Raw genomic sequence first — 12,525 nt, forward strand, 5'->3', positions numbered from 1 at the left:
GCAACAAATTGAAAGTGTCTGTGAGATTATATGTTGAAATAATATGTAATGAACACATCCCACCTTTTTGTGAAATCTATTTAACCTGAAGGCAACTGACAATTACCTAGTACAAATTCAATGATGAGCTGATAAGTAGCACATTATCCCACCTTAGAAACCACTGTAAAATATATCTTCACACGTACACAGAGCTGGTTGTTAATAGAACTGACAGAATCACAAAAAAAACTTTTAAGTAATGCACCTGTTGCCATTACCATGGACCAATCTAGCAATTACTCAGAAATCATTTCTATGACAGTTTTTTTTTTTTTTTTTCTTATATAAGGACCCTGCTTATTTCAGTAATTAATCCTCCTCCACAAAAATGATCATTTTTATTTATTCACTGACACAATTTAATTCTTGCCACAGATACAAATGATATTGCTTTATATCTGTCTAGTCTGTTGCTATAGAAGTAGCCTGTTTGCTCTGTTCATTAAAGAACGTCATTGATTTATGCTTGGCCTTTTTCAGTTGAACTTAAAGTCACCTACTGACACTATAAGTGCTCAGTAAAATCAGATTAAAGAGACCATTATTTGACTAAAACAGCTAACAATAGACATTTGAAGATCATTACCCTCCACTTCTTCTAGTTATTCAAATGTACAGATTTTATTTTTCCCAAATCATCCGTATCAGTAGCATTTATTTTGTTCTCTGCCCACAAAATTCGAAAGCAGCATTTTACGACCACTGACATACTAAAGCTCATTATACTGCTTTGTCTCTGTTTTGAATCGCACCATCTGTAGCTTAGAAAAACAAAGGATATAAAACACTTTTGGGTATGTGTTAAAGCAGTACAGGAGCTTTCCTTTCTAGTGACACAAAAAAAAAAAAACTACCATCAAAGAGACTTTTTACTGCTGCTGTTTAACTGATCTATTACCATTTTGACATTTTTCAAATTTGCCATTAAAAACCTTTCAGTCTTGTTTCCTAAAAGGTTTAGAGTGTTCATCCTACTTACCTTTAACGGCTTTGTCATTATAATGAACTGTTTTCCTAATGGTAGCAGACTTACAAATAAAGCCGTCCTGTCTGCAAGTAAATCGGGCTCAAATCTTCTTCATTATTCCAAAAAAACAATGGGCTGGTTTTAAAAAAAATAAAAAATCAGAGAAACTGAATTGTATGTGTTGTCCATTGCAACCAGAGGCAAGTCTTTCATCTTCTACAGATTCTTGACTTGACTAGTTGTAATCAATACATTTTTAAAATAGTATAGATCCACTTTGTCTAAAAGAGCAAGGATATGTATTGTATAAGGTTTCATAATAGTTTTACAATGCGTTTACCAGACACAAGAAAGAAAAAAATGTAATATGTTACATCTTACTAATCTTTAGACTTGGTGGCAGCATCAGTTTTCTTTTCTCATGCTCTTTTCTTTTCACCTGGTGATCCTGCCAGCAGAACACTTCTTCTTCTAGAGTGAAAACACTCACTCACAGTACTGTATATATGGAGGAGCAGCATGTCACTAGGACATAAAATGTTTTAGGGCTACAAAACACCTCCCCTTTTCATCATTTCCATAACAGAGTCAATATTTGGTCCACAGAGAGAACTGGGACCAATGCTAACTGACAGCAGTGCTGCAGAGTCAGACAGCACAGAAAGGCATAGGATTTCTGTTAGGATCAACAGGTATTTTTTGAACTTTAAATACATTTGATATGACTGCATTGCATCATCCAGCAAATCAGCCTCTCATAGCAAAGGATAATCAAAATTGATGCAAACTGACCAAAATGTGAAATTTTGCTAAATTTTCTGGTGGTATGACTCTAGAAGTAATTTACTTTAATAGCCCACAAGTGGAACTTGTTTGATTCAGCAATTTCAAAAAGGAAAAAATAAGTAAACAGTTAAAGGGCATCTGTGGTCAAATTTTTAAAAATATATTAATTTCCACATTGAATTTGAATTATTTCTAGCTTACTCCAACAGGCAGTAGAAAGGCAGAACTTACAACATCAAAGGAGATACAGGTAAATTCACTTTGGATTGCCAAAAACTATTGTGTGTATTGCTATTTTAATGCTGATGATATACATTTAAAATGAGTGTGATGTAACCATAGAACTCCCAAAGGTCATTGGAAATTAATATAGTTGCATACTATAGTAGCATACTATATAGTTGCATACTTAGGCTGAACTAATGCATAAGTCTATAAAGCTCTCTATAAAGAAAAAAAAATAGAAACCAAAGCTCCACAGGAAGTCAAACAATTTATAAGGCACGTGCTTTGCTTTAATAGGGAAAATCCTTCCTGACCGCTAACGGCATAATGGTATAAATCCCTGGATGAACATTCTTTTATGAAGGTAACCCTTTACATGTTCTTTTAGAAAAGCATCAAACCCTTTTTTGGAAAAAATCAATTGTATATGTTAGAACCAGATCCTTGGAAGACTTTTCCACATTATTACTGCTTTTACAATCAGGAAACCTTTCTACACTTGGAGGGCCCCTTTTATTTTAGGAAAGGACAAGAAATGTTTTGGCACCTCCTTGTCCGGAACATCGTGACAACTGTCAGGCCAACGTCATGTGCATAAGCACATGTTTACGGGCATGGAAGCCTAGCTACACGAGCGATGGTGTGCACAATTATGCACACCATCATATGTTCAGGCATGCAGGTGTGTCCACTGGCATCAAGTGGCTTAATTAAACCCAAGATCTGCACAGGATCATTGCTGAATGGTCCTTCAGTCTTTCCAGCTGTGTTCCTGATGCTCAAACCTTTACTATATTATTGACTGGGCTTCCACCTGACCTGCTTTTGGAATACCCTTGTCTGTCCTCCTCTGTTACTGACCTTGGTCTGGACTTCTGACCAAGGTTATGCCCATCAAACTTTGTACCTCACTGCTGCACATTACTGATGTCTGATGTTCCTGTCTCTGATCCTGCCTATAATTTAGTGCCTTCTTGCTCAGTTGTTACTGGCCTGAGACTATGATTCCACTCATCTTACAACTGAACTCACTGAATCCATGGTGTACCACCAGCTGTACCCCTGCTCATCTGATATCACCACTCCCAAGTTTTAGTTTTCACTATCTACACCCTGTCACTTGTGCATTTCCATTGTACCTGCAGAACCTCTCAACTTTCAGGGTGCTCAGACGGGAACTGTGCAAGTGGTCACCCGCATCTGGGGCTCGACATGCTGGGGCTAACTGCTTTGTACAGATCATAAAACACATGACTAAAACAATGAGGAGAACATATATAAATAGGGGTAGTTAGAAGCAAATACCCCAACAATATAATTAAATAAATAGGATACGATCTTTGGTTATGGCCAGGAAAGCAAGTAAACAAAGTTGATGTTACAATATTGTTATAAGAATTATTGAATCGCCATGAAGACAAGTTATTTCTCTTAAACAAATTCTTTTATTGCTAGATGATATTCTCTTTACTAAAATCAGGGCTATTCTTTTTACTGCCATCACACCTACTAGTCTCTTTATAACTGTAGCAAAGGAGCCTCCTCTTAACAGGAACATAGTCTCTAGGGACTCCTATAGTTATATGATTAACAGCTAATGGGAACATGCTCATTTGCACTCTAGCCATAATATTAACACCAGCTGTAATAAGAACAGCCTTTAAAAATGAGGTGTTCAATACTAGTTCAATACACAGTTAAGCTGTGTTAATCTGTGGCTAGTAAGAGACTCTTCACATTACAAGCCTTTTCAAGCATTTTGCAACTTTTCAAAATGCTGATAAAATACTTAACCATGAGCAACTGCATTTTTTCCACTGGGACCATTCATGCATACGGATGTTTTGAAATCCTTCTGCATACACCGTGTTTTTTTTTTTTTTAAGTTGTTTAAATTTCTCATATTTATATAGTGCCATCATATTTTCTAGCGACTAGAGTTGACTTGCTGTGTTCCTTATGTATTAGGTAATAATGTGTGCATATTGTACGCCTATACAGAAGAAAGAAATATGGATGGAGAGCTCTGAGTAGTGTGTGCCGTGCAGTTTTATCTGGATTACAAATACATGTAACACACAAAATCTGGTTTACAGTGTTCTGCTGTTCACATTTAGGCAAAGCTGTATTAGCTTAGATAGGCATGATATGCGCTAAGAATCATTCACTATTGAGTGGGTGTACTGCAGTGATGTGCTGGCTCTACCTAACGCTGAGTCCTCCTATAGATCACGAACAGTAATGTGATCTTTTTTTCTCTCCTTTTTAAGGATATAAAACCTCGGATGCATGTAAAAATAAGATAAAAAGCTGCAAAGCCTACAGGTGGGAAGTATAAAAATATACATTTCTACAGACTAGAGCTCTACATAAATGGAAAAGGATGCATGTTAAAGTTTGTTCAGATTTAAAACGTATTTGCTGGGTTAGTAGGCGATCAGAATATTGAGCCAGTTCCCTGAAATTCAATTCTGATTCTAATTTCTTGGCACAACATGCATTCTGGACCCTCTAACCAAAGTATAGGTTAGTCTAGCCTTTACCTTTATAGTTGCCTGAGATATTTCAAACCCAAAAGTTTGTTTCATTTCTGCCCTGGCTCTCCTATGTCCTTTCTTTTCAATCTTATTTTATTTTTTTTTAAAAAGCAAGAAAATAAAGGATTTAACAGAGAAATACCGTTCTTTACAGTAGAACAGCACATATAATATACATAGAGTAGCGAGGTGTATCATAACCATACATATACAGGAATGATCAGTCTGACATGTATCTTTCGGTGAGTTACTGGTATATCATATTGTACATATAGATTTTTGATATAGGAGAGGAATAACATGCGAGTGGGAGTCAACATATATTAAACCTTGCGGTTTCGCGTGTTAGTGTTATCTGAGGGCTCCTTTTCATCAAATTAGAATGCTGTATGGATCGTGTATTCACCTAGTATATATATTCAAATCATTTAACTATTCTGGGTATATGATCTTTAGTTACATGTATGGGTTGTTGGTTCAGTACTTAATAAAAAAGAAACAGAGAGAAAGTTGGAAATGAGATCGTGTGTAGAAGTAAGGGATGATTCCTGAGGTGTTAGGCACCCCAGCATGGCTAATCGGCGGTTGAGGGTGGGATATCTCTGACCCATAGGGAGAAGTCATCAGAGTAGCGAAACATTGACCACGAGGCCCAGGTGGTGGAAAACTGTTCCTCCTTTCCCGCTTCCTGCGCCAACAGACGCTCCAGATCTCTTATCTGATCCACTTCGACAGCCCATTCTCCCAAGGAAGGCACATCTGCCGTTTTCCAATGTCGTGGGATCACTGTTCTAACTGCTGCCAGAAAGTGGCGTAGTACATCTTTTTTAATCGACTTGAGGGGGCCCGGGAGTATAGATAATAGGGCTATCTTTGGTGTGGGCTTAATTGATGTCGCCATCAGCCTGCTGTATAGGTCAAATATCTTTTGCCATAGTTTCCAGATTGGAGGGCAAGCCCACCAGATGTGAAGCATTGTCCCGCTAGAGGACAAGCATCTCCAACAAATGTCTGTCAAAGAGGGGTTAAACCGTTTGATATTCACTGGGCATCTGTACCACCTCGTCAATAACTTAAACCCTTTTTCTTGAGTCTTGGTTGCCAGGGAAATCCTATGCGTTAGGATAAAGCTTTTTTGTCAATCAGTGGGGGAGATGGAGTGTTGCAGCTCCGTTTCCCATTTCTGTGTATATGTTGGGAGGTCAGGGGCAGATATGTTCAATAGTAGGGAATATAGCAGTGAAACTACATGTGTTGGTGGGTCCGATTGTAAGAGCAGCTCGTCAAAGTCTGATGGGTCATCTAGCATCTCTGAGATGGAGGGGAAAGTGCGTATGTATGACATTATTTGACTCCTTTGTAGCCACATTGTTGAGGGCCCTAAGTCCGTCCGAGAGGGTATGTCTGTTCTCAAGGATGGGTCAGCCCGTAACACCTGTGCTAGACGTCTATGGCTGTCCCTACCCCAGGGCCCAAATCTCAACGTATTTGCTGCTGGGGGGAAGGCCGGAGTCCCAAAGAGAGGGGTCATCGGGCCCTGGAGTTTGGACAGTTTACTCGCTGAAATCAGGCGGTCCCAAATCTGGAGAGTTTGACGAGTAAGAGCAGTGGAAAGTAGGCCGTCCCCACGCCGAGCCGTAGGAGTCCACGGCAGGGCGCAAAGATCAGCCTCATTAAGATATTTCTCTAATTGAACCCAAAGTTTGGAGGAAGAGTGATGGAACCAATCTACTATACGCACGAGTACCACTGCCTTATGGTATGTAGAGGCATCAGGGACCCCCGCACCCCCCCTGACCTTCGGGAGAATCATTGTGTCATATTTTATCCTGGGGCGATGTCCCTGCCATATGAATTTAGAAAAGATCTGGCAAAGTCTTTTGAAGAACGAGGTGGGGATATGGATAGGAATGGTCTGGAAAATGTATAGGAATCGAGGGAGAACATCCATTTTCAAGACATTCACCCTACCCAGCCAGGAGCGCTGTTTAGAGGCATATGTGGCCAAGTCCGCTTGAGTTCTAAGAAGTAAAGGGGTGAAGTTGCTGGAAAATAATTGAGACGCAACTGTTGGAATATGGTTTCCTAGATAACGAATAGATGTGGAGCTTGTCTTAAAAGGGAAGGAAGACGCGAGCTGTTGGAGAGCCGCTGCTGGGAGTGAGGATTTCCGACTTATTAAGATTAACTTTAAAGTTACTAACCGCTCCATACCTCTGAAACTCCTGCATGATGGAGGGTAGGGAAACTTGCGGTTGAGTTACAAATATGAGTAGGTCATCAGCAAACAGGGCAATTTTAGTGTGTAGGGGGCCTATACTAACACCATGGATAGCCGGGTTATTTCTAAGGGCAACGGCTAGATTTTCCATAACAATCACATAAAGAATGGGGGACAAGGGACACCCCTGCCGCGTTCCATTGTGTATGGTAAATTTTGGAGATAGGGAGCCGTTTAGTCTAATCCTAGCCGAGGGAGATGTGTAGAGGGACATTATTCTGGAAATCATGTTTTGGCCTAGACCTAGTTGTTGCAATGATAGGAGGAGAAATTGCCAGTCGACACGGTCGAAGGCCTTTTCTGCATCGACTGTGAGAAGGCACAATGGGATATTGTGGGCCCGAGCATAATCCGCGATGAGAAGTGTTTTTATGGTGTTATCTCGCGCCTCTCTTCCACTCACAAAGCCAACCTGATCTAGGTGTATTAAGCAAGGTAACAATGGTTGTAACCTGTTAGCTAACACTTTCGCATATACCTTTAGATCTACTCCTATTAGCGAGATAGGTCGGTAATTAGCACAAACAGTCAGGTCTTTGTCTGGTTTGGGGATGAGGGTAATATGTGCCTCTAAGGTTTGTGGCGGTAACACTGATCGCTCAGAGATGGAGTTAAATACTTTTGTCAAGAAGGGAGTAAGGATGGGAGGAAATTGTTTGTAAAATTTTGGGGTAAAGCCATCAGGACCCGGGCTTTTACCAGACGGGGTAGAAGCGATGGCGCAGGCAACCTCGTCTTCCGTAATCGGGGCCTCAAGATCCTCTATTGCTTCGTTATCTAGAGTGGGTAGTGCAGTTTGCGCAATGTAGGAGGCTTGTGTTTCCGCTGCAGTAAGGGGAGATTCAGTGGGGCTTGCTGTAGGTATATTATATAAGGATTGATAAAAGTCCCGGAACACCTGCCCCATCTCAGATGGTGATGAGACAGTTTTCCCAGAACTGTCCCGTATGAGGGGTATGAAGGTGTTAGGTTGTTTGGTATGTAGGGTGCGAGCCAGGGATCTACCACATTTATCCCGAAATTTGTATTGATGAAATGCTAATTTGTTCTCAAACGTGCGGGCTGATGCCTCATATAACTCTCTACGTTGAGTGCGAGCGGAAGAAACCTCCGCAAGCACTTCCACCATCGGGGAATGCTTATGAGTAGTTTCTAGTGTCCTAAGCTTGTGTATTGCCTTAGCTATCGCAGCTGAGCATTCTTTTTTCATGCGGGCTCCCATTTGAATAAACCTACCCCGTAATACCGCCTTCAATGCCTCCCATTTAATGGGTGGTGAGGTTTCATCAGAGGTGTGGTCTGTGAAAAAGTTTGATATCGTCTCCGCTGTGTATCAAACCCTGGTTCAGTCAAGAGAGAGTCATTTAACCTCCATGTCCATTCTTTTATTGGAGTAGAGGGGATTGTAAGCGTCAGGAATATAGGTGAGTGGTCGGACCAAACCATAGGGTCTATTTCACAATTGGGGGACCAATCTAAGCAGCCGTGATCGACTAGGAAATAATCTAAATGACTGTATGATTGGTGTACGTTAGAGAAGTGTCTGTAGTTTCGTGAGTCCGGATACAGTATTCGCCATACGTCAATGAGATGCATATTGTGGGTGGCACGTCTTAGGGCCCGTATTTTCGGGAAGGATATAGAGGAACGGGATGTCGATGAATCCAAAAGTGGATCCAAGGGGGTATTGAAGTCCCCTCCGAGTATGATCTTGCCCTCCGCGAAACCCGCCAAAATCTTTAGGTACTGCAAGGCTGATGGGACTTGGTGTGTATTAGGCAAGTATACGTTAGCTATTGTCAATTTAGTCCCCCATAGGGAAATTTTCGCAAAAACATACCTGCCCTGGGGATCTGCAACATGATCGAGCAGCTCAATAGGGAGTGTTTTATGGAACGCAATAGATACTCCCTTAGATTTTTGTATCGGGTTTTTACTGTGAATCCATCTATTAAAATATCTATTGGAGCAGGAAGGAGTGGAGTCAGAATGGAAGTGGGTCTCCTGTAGCAAAAGTATGCTGACCTGTCTTTTGTGCATCTGATATAGAATTTGCCCACGTTTCGACGCAACGTTAAGTCCGTTTGCATTATACGAACAAAGTTTCAGGTGCGGGCGCAAAGTCACCGTGTGAGCCATGCTGGAGTGCCACAGGCTGTAAAGGAGAGAGAGTAATAGGATATAGAGGAAAGGTATAGGGAGCATAAAAGGAGAGAAAAAAGAGAAAAGAAAAAGGGAAAAATGAGGGGAAGAGAAAGAGAAAAAAAAAAAAAAGAGAGGAGGGGGGGAGAGGAGGAAGAGATAAGAAAGGAGCGTGTGTAGAATGGAAAAAGTAAGGTATAAATGAAAAGACACCTAAAAAGATGTGTCTGGGAAACTAATGTGTTCGCTAATGCAAAACACTGCGTGAAAGATCACGTTTTAGGCACAAACTGTGCCTGTCCTATTGCGGGGGAAAGATCAGGATGAATGGACCTGAGCCGTGATCCTGACAGCAGACCAGGCATGTAAGTAATATGTATGGCACACTTAATATTTAATAGTAAACAAGTGTGGGGCATAAGGCAGCTTAACAGCAACAAGTGATAACAGTCAACCAAGTATGTGCATTGGATTCAAATAATTAACCCTAGGGTAAACATATAACAATTACCTTGGCTCTGGCATATAAAGAAGGTTATGGAGCCAAAACAATATTGTGAGTATATGGAAGGTATAGGGAGCGGGGGGAACCTCCTGAGGGGGCAATCCGCTGCTCCATGCGTAGCGCCCTTTAGACCTGTATCCTCTGAAGCAGAGATTGAGTAAAACCAACTGCCAGACCCCCCCAGGGCAGCACCCCCACCCCCGCCACACATCCCTCACTGCATATAATATCAGGAGAGGGTGAGAGGGATCAGTCTGAGACAAAACAGAACATCTTTGGAAAATAAAAAAAAAACATAACATTGGTATACATTTGCTTTACCTGACGTTCGTCATAGTGAGAGGCACAAACGTGGCTTCAATCTATGTTCTCAACCGAACCCCAGCCAAATAGTATATTGGCAAAGAGCAGGGAAAGAGCCAGTAGATCCGAACCCTATATTCACTATATCCCCTACTAGGCTTACTGAAGGTCTTAGCTTACAAGTAGGAAAAGCACAGTTAAGGGATCGAAAAACATCTCATGCCACTTGGAAAATGCAGCAAAACTACCGGGAGCCCTTGGAAATATAATTGGCATGGCAAGACAAAACAAGCCATCAGACCCCAAATAGCTACTGAGTTAATCTTCTGGAGAAGTAGGTCTTCTTATCCCTGGGCCGGAAGAAACTGATCTAGACCTAGGACGTCTGCGGCGCTGTGGAAGTGGGGCAAGTCCCAGCTGTCTTGATCTATCCTCTGGAGGGTCTAACCAGTTTAATACGTCTATCGGTTCCTGTTCAATAAAGAGAAAGAAGTCGGGCAGTTGATCTTGGTCAGAAAGCGTGAACCTGCTGTCGCCCCGTGTCACCTTGATGCTGAAGGGGTGACCCCATGTATAGGTAGCTCCGGCTTGCCGTATAAGGTCAAGTAGAGGGCGCACCACTCGACGCATGTACAGCGTGTTGCGAGATAAGTCAGGGTATAGGTGGATAGGGGCTCCAAAGAAGTCCACAGAGCCCAGGTTCCATGCCTTTCGCATGATCTCTTCTTTTAAGGTGAAATAGTGGACCCGACATAAAACATCTCGGGAGCGACCGTCTCGGGCCCCCCCTGGCCCTCCCACCCTGTGAACACAATCCAATTCAATTGGTGATGCTGCCTCTCTTCCCAAAACTTTATTGAGGATAGTTATGACAGTGGGCTTCAATTCTGCTCCAGATGTTGCCTCCGGTATGCCTTGCAGTCTACTGTTATTTCTGCGACTGCGATTTTCGCTGTCTTCTATGCGGAGTTGTTGGTGGCGTAGGCGCGCATATGTGTCGCGGATGAGGATTCAAGGGCTGCTATACGTGCCTCATGGTCATCTTGAGCATTGGTTAAGACCGATACTGCTTCCTCATTAGCTGTGACTTGTTGCCTCAGAGCGTTCAGCTCCACATGTAGGGAAGCTTCCATTTTGCTAGCCCATGATTCGAAATCAATTCTGAAAGCAGAGAGGAGGGCAGCAGCTTCCGTTCTAATGGGTTCTCCTGATAAGGGATGCGTAACTGACTGGGATTCCTCGATGCCTGTGTCAGGTAATGTGACTGACCTTGTGGAGGAGGCTGATGGCTCACCCTTAGAATTCTGGAGTTTCTCATTATTGTCCTCTGCCATGCAGGCTGCTGCTGTAGCGGAAGCGGGAGGCTTGGTCTTCCCCGGGTTGCGGCCGGGCGCCATCTTGTCTTTGGGGGTCCGGGGATCAGTCTGCGCTGTTCTAAGTAGATACCTCTGTATGGTGCCTTGTTGAGGGTCAGTAAGCTCCGTGGAGTGTGAGCTAGCTGCCGCCATGTAGTATGCAGGTGTGCTATGTTATGGAGATAGCCTGTAGCTGTCGGGATAGCACGGAACTCAGGGGCGCGGGTCCTCAGCCATCCATATTTGGTCACTCTCCATCAAAATCCAGCCTCCACGTGGACGAGGGGGACTGGGGAGGAGGGGCAGGCCTGCAGGAACAGTGGCTTCACCCCGTCAGCATGGGCGCAGAGCTTAAACACCTTGTGTGTGTGGATTTGTAGGAGAAATCACTGTCCAGGTAGGGTATAGTATCTGGGGGTGCAGGCCCGTCTCACAAGCTAGGCCACAAGATGGCGGCCGTCCCTGGATGTCTCTGAGGGGACCTTTACTCAGCTTTCTGGGGTCAGTGAGGGGTCCGTGCAGGCTATCAGCCTGCTGGTTATGCCCAGGGGGTGGTCGCTGTATGTGGAGGTGAGTGTGCTGTCCCCCTTACCTCCGGCCGTGGCACCAAAGACCGGTGATGTTGGAGGCCTCGGGCCTGCTGTAGGCCGCGGGTGACCAGGGCCTGCTTCCTCTGTGTTTCCTGGGGTCCCCTCACAGTCCGGTCTGCTCCGGATACGGTGCTCCCAGCCACAGGCCGGCCGATCAGCCTCTGCACCGCCGATAGCGGCACTCGAGGCCGGGGATTCTGAGTGTCCCGTAGGCCGCAAGATGGCGGCCGGCGTCTGTGGAGTGAGGCCGGCCACGGCCTAAAAACTGCCCAATCCGCTGTCCAATCCACTCATATAACCCCCGGAGGAGACTCTGCTAGTGCCCAGTGGCTGCAAGGTACAGTTTGGGGCAAGCTCTAATGTTTATTTGCTTCGGATGGCAGTGGATTGCAGAGGGCTAAGCGGAGCTCCTCTGCAGTGCGTCCATCCACCTCAACGCTCGGACACCTCTCCTATGTCCTTTCATCTGACACCTGCTAAAAATAGTTCAGCATGCCTTATGCCCTGTACACACGATCGGACATTGATCGGACATTCCAACGGCAAAATTTTTTCCAACGGATTTTGGGCCAAACTTGATTTGCATCCACACGGTCGCACAAAGTTGTCGGAAAATCCGATCGTTCTGAACGCGGTGACTTAAAACACGTACGTCGGGACTATAAACGGGGCAGCAGCCAATAGCTTTAGTCTCTTAATTTATTCTGAGCATGCATGGCACTTTGTGCATCGGATTTGTCTACACACGATCGGAATTTAAACAATCGGATTTTGTTGTCGGAAAATTTTATA

The 12,525-nt window shown here is 43.6% G+C and overlaps 1 protein-coding gene across 1 annotated transcript in view; it reads right to left on the reverse strand.

The window, feature by feature from the left end:
• The window catches only part of TRHDE (thyrotropin releasing hormone degrading enzyme), a 1,580,966-nt gene that overhangs the window by 1,308,767 nt on the left and 259,674 nt on the right, over positions 1-12,525 (reverse strand). The window lies entirely within an intron of this gene.

The sequence above is a fragment of the Aquarana catesbeiana genome, linkage group LG03, assembly GCF_042186555.1.
Source record: "Aquarana catesbeiana isolate 2022-GZ linkage group LG03, ASM4218655v1, whole genome shotgun sequence".
Lineage (NCBI taxonomy): Eukaryota > Metazoa > Chordata > Amphibia > Anura > Ranidae > Aquarana > Aquarana catesbeiana.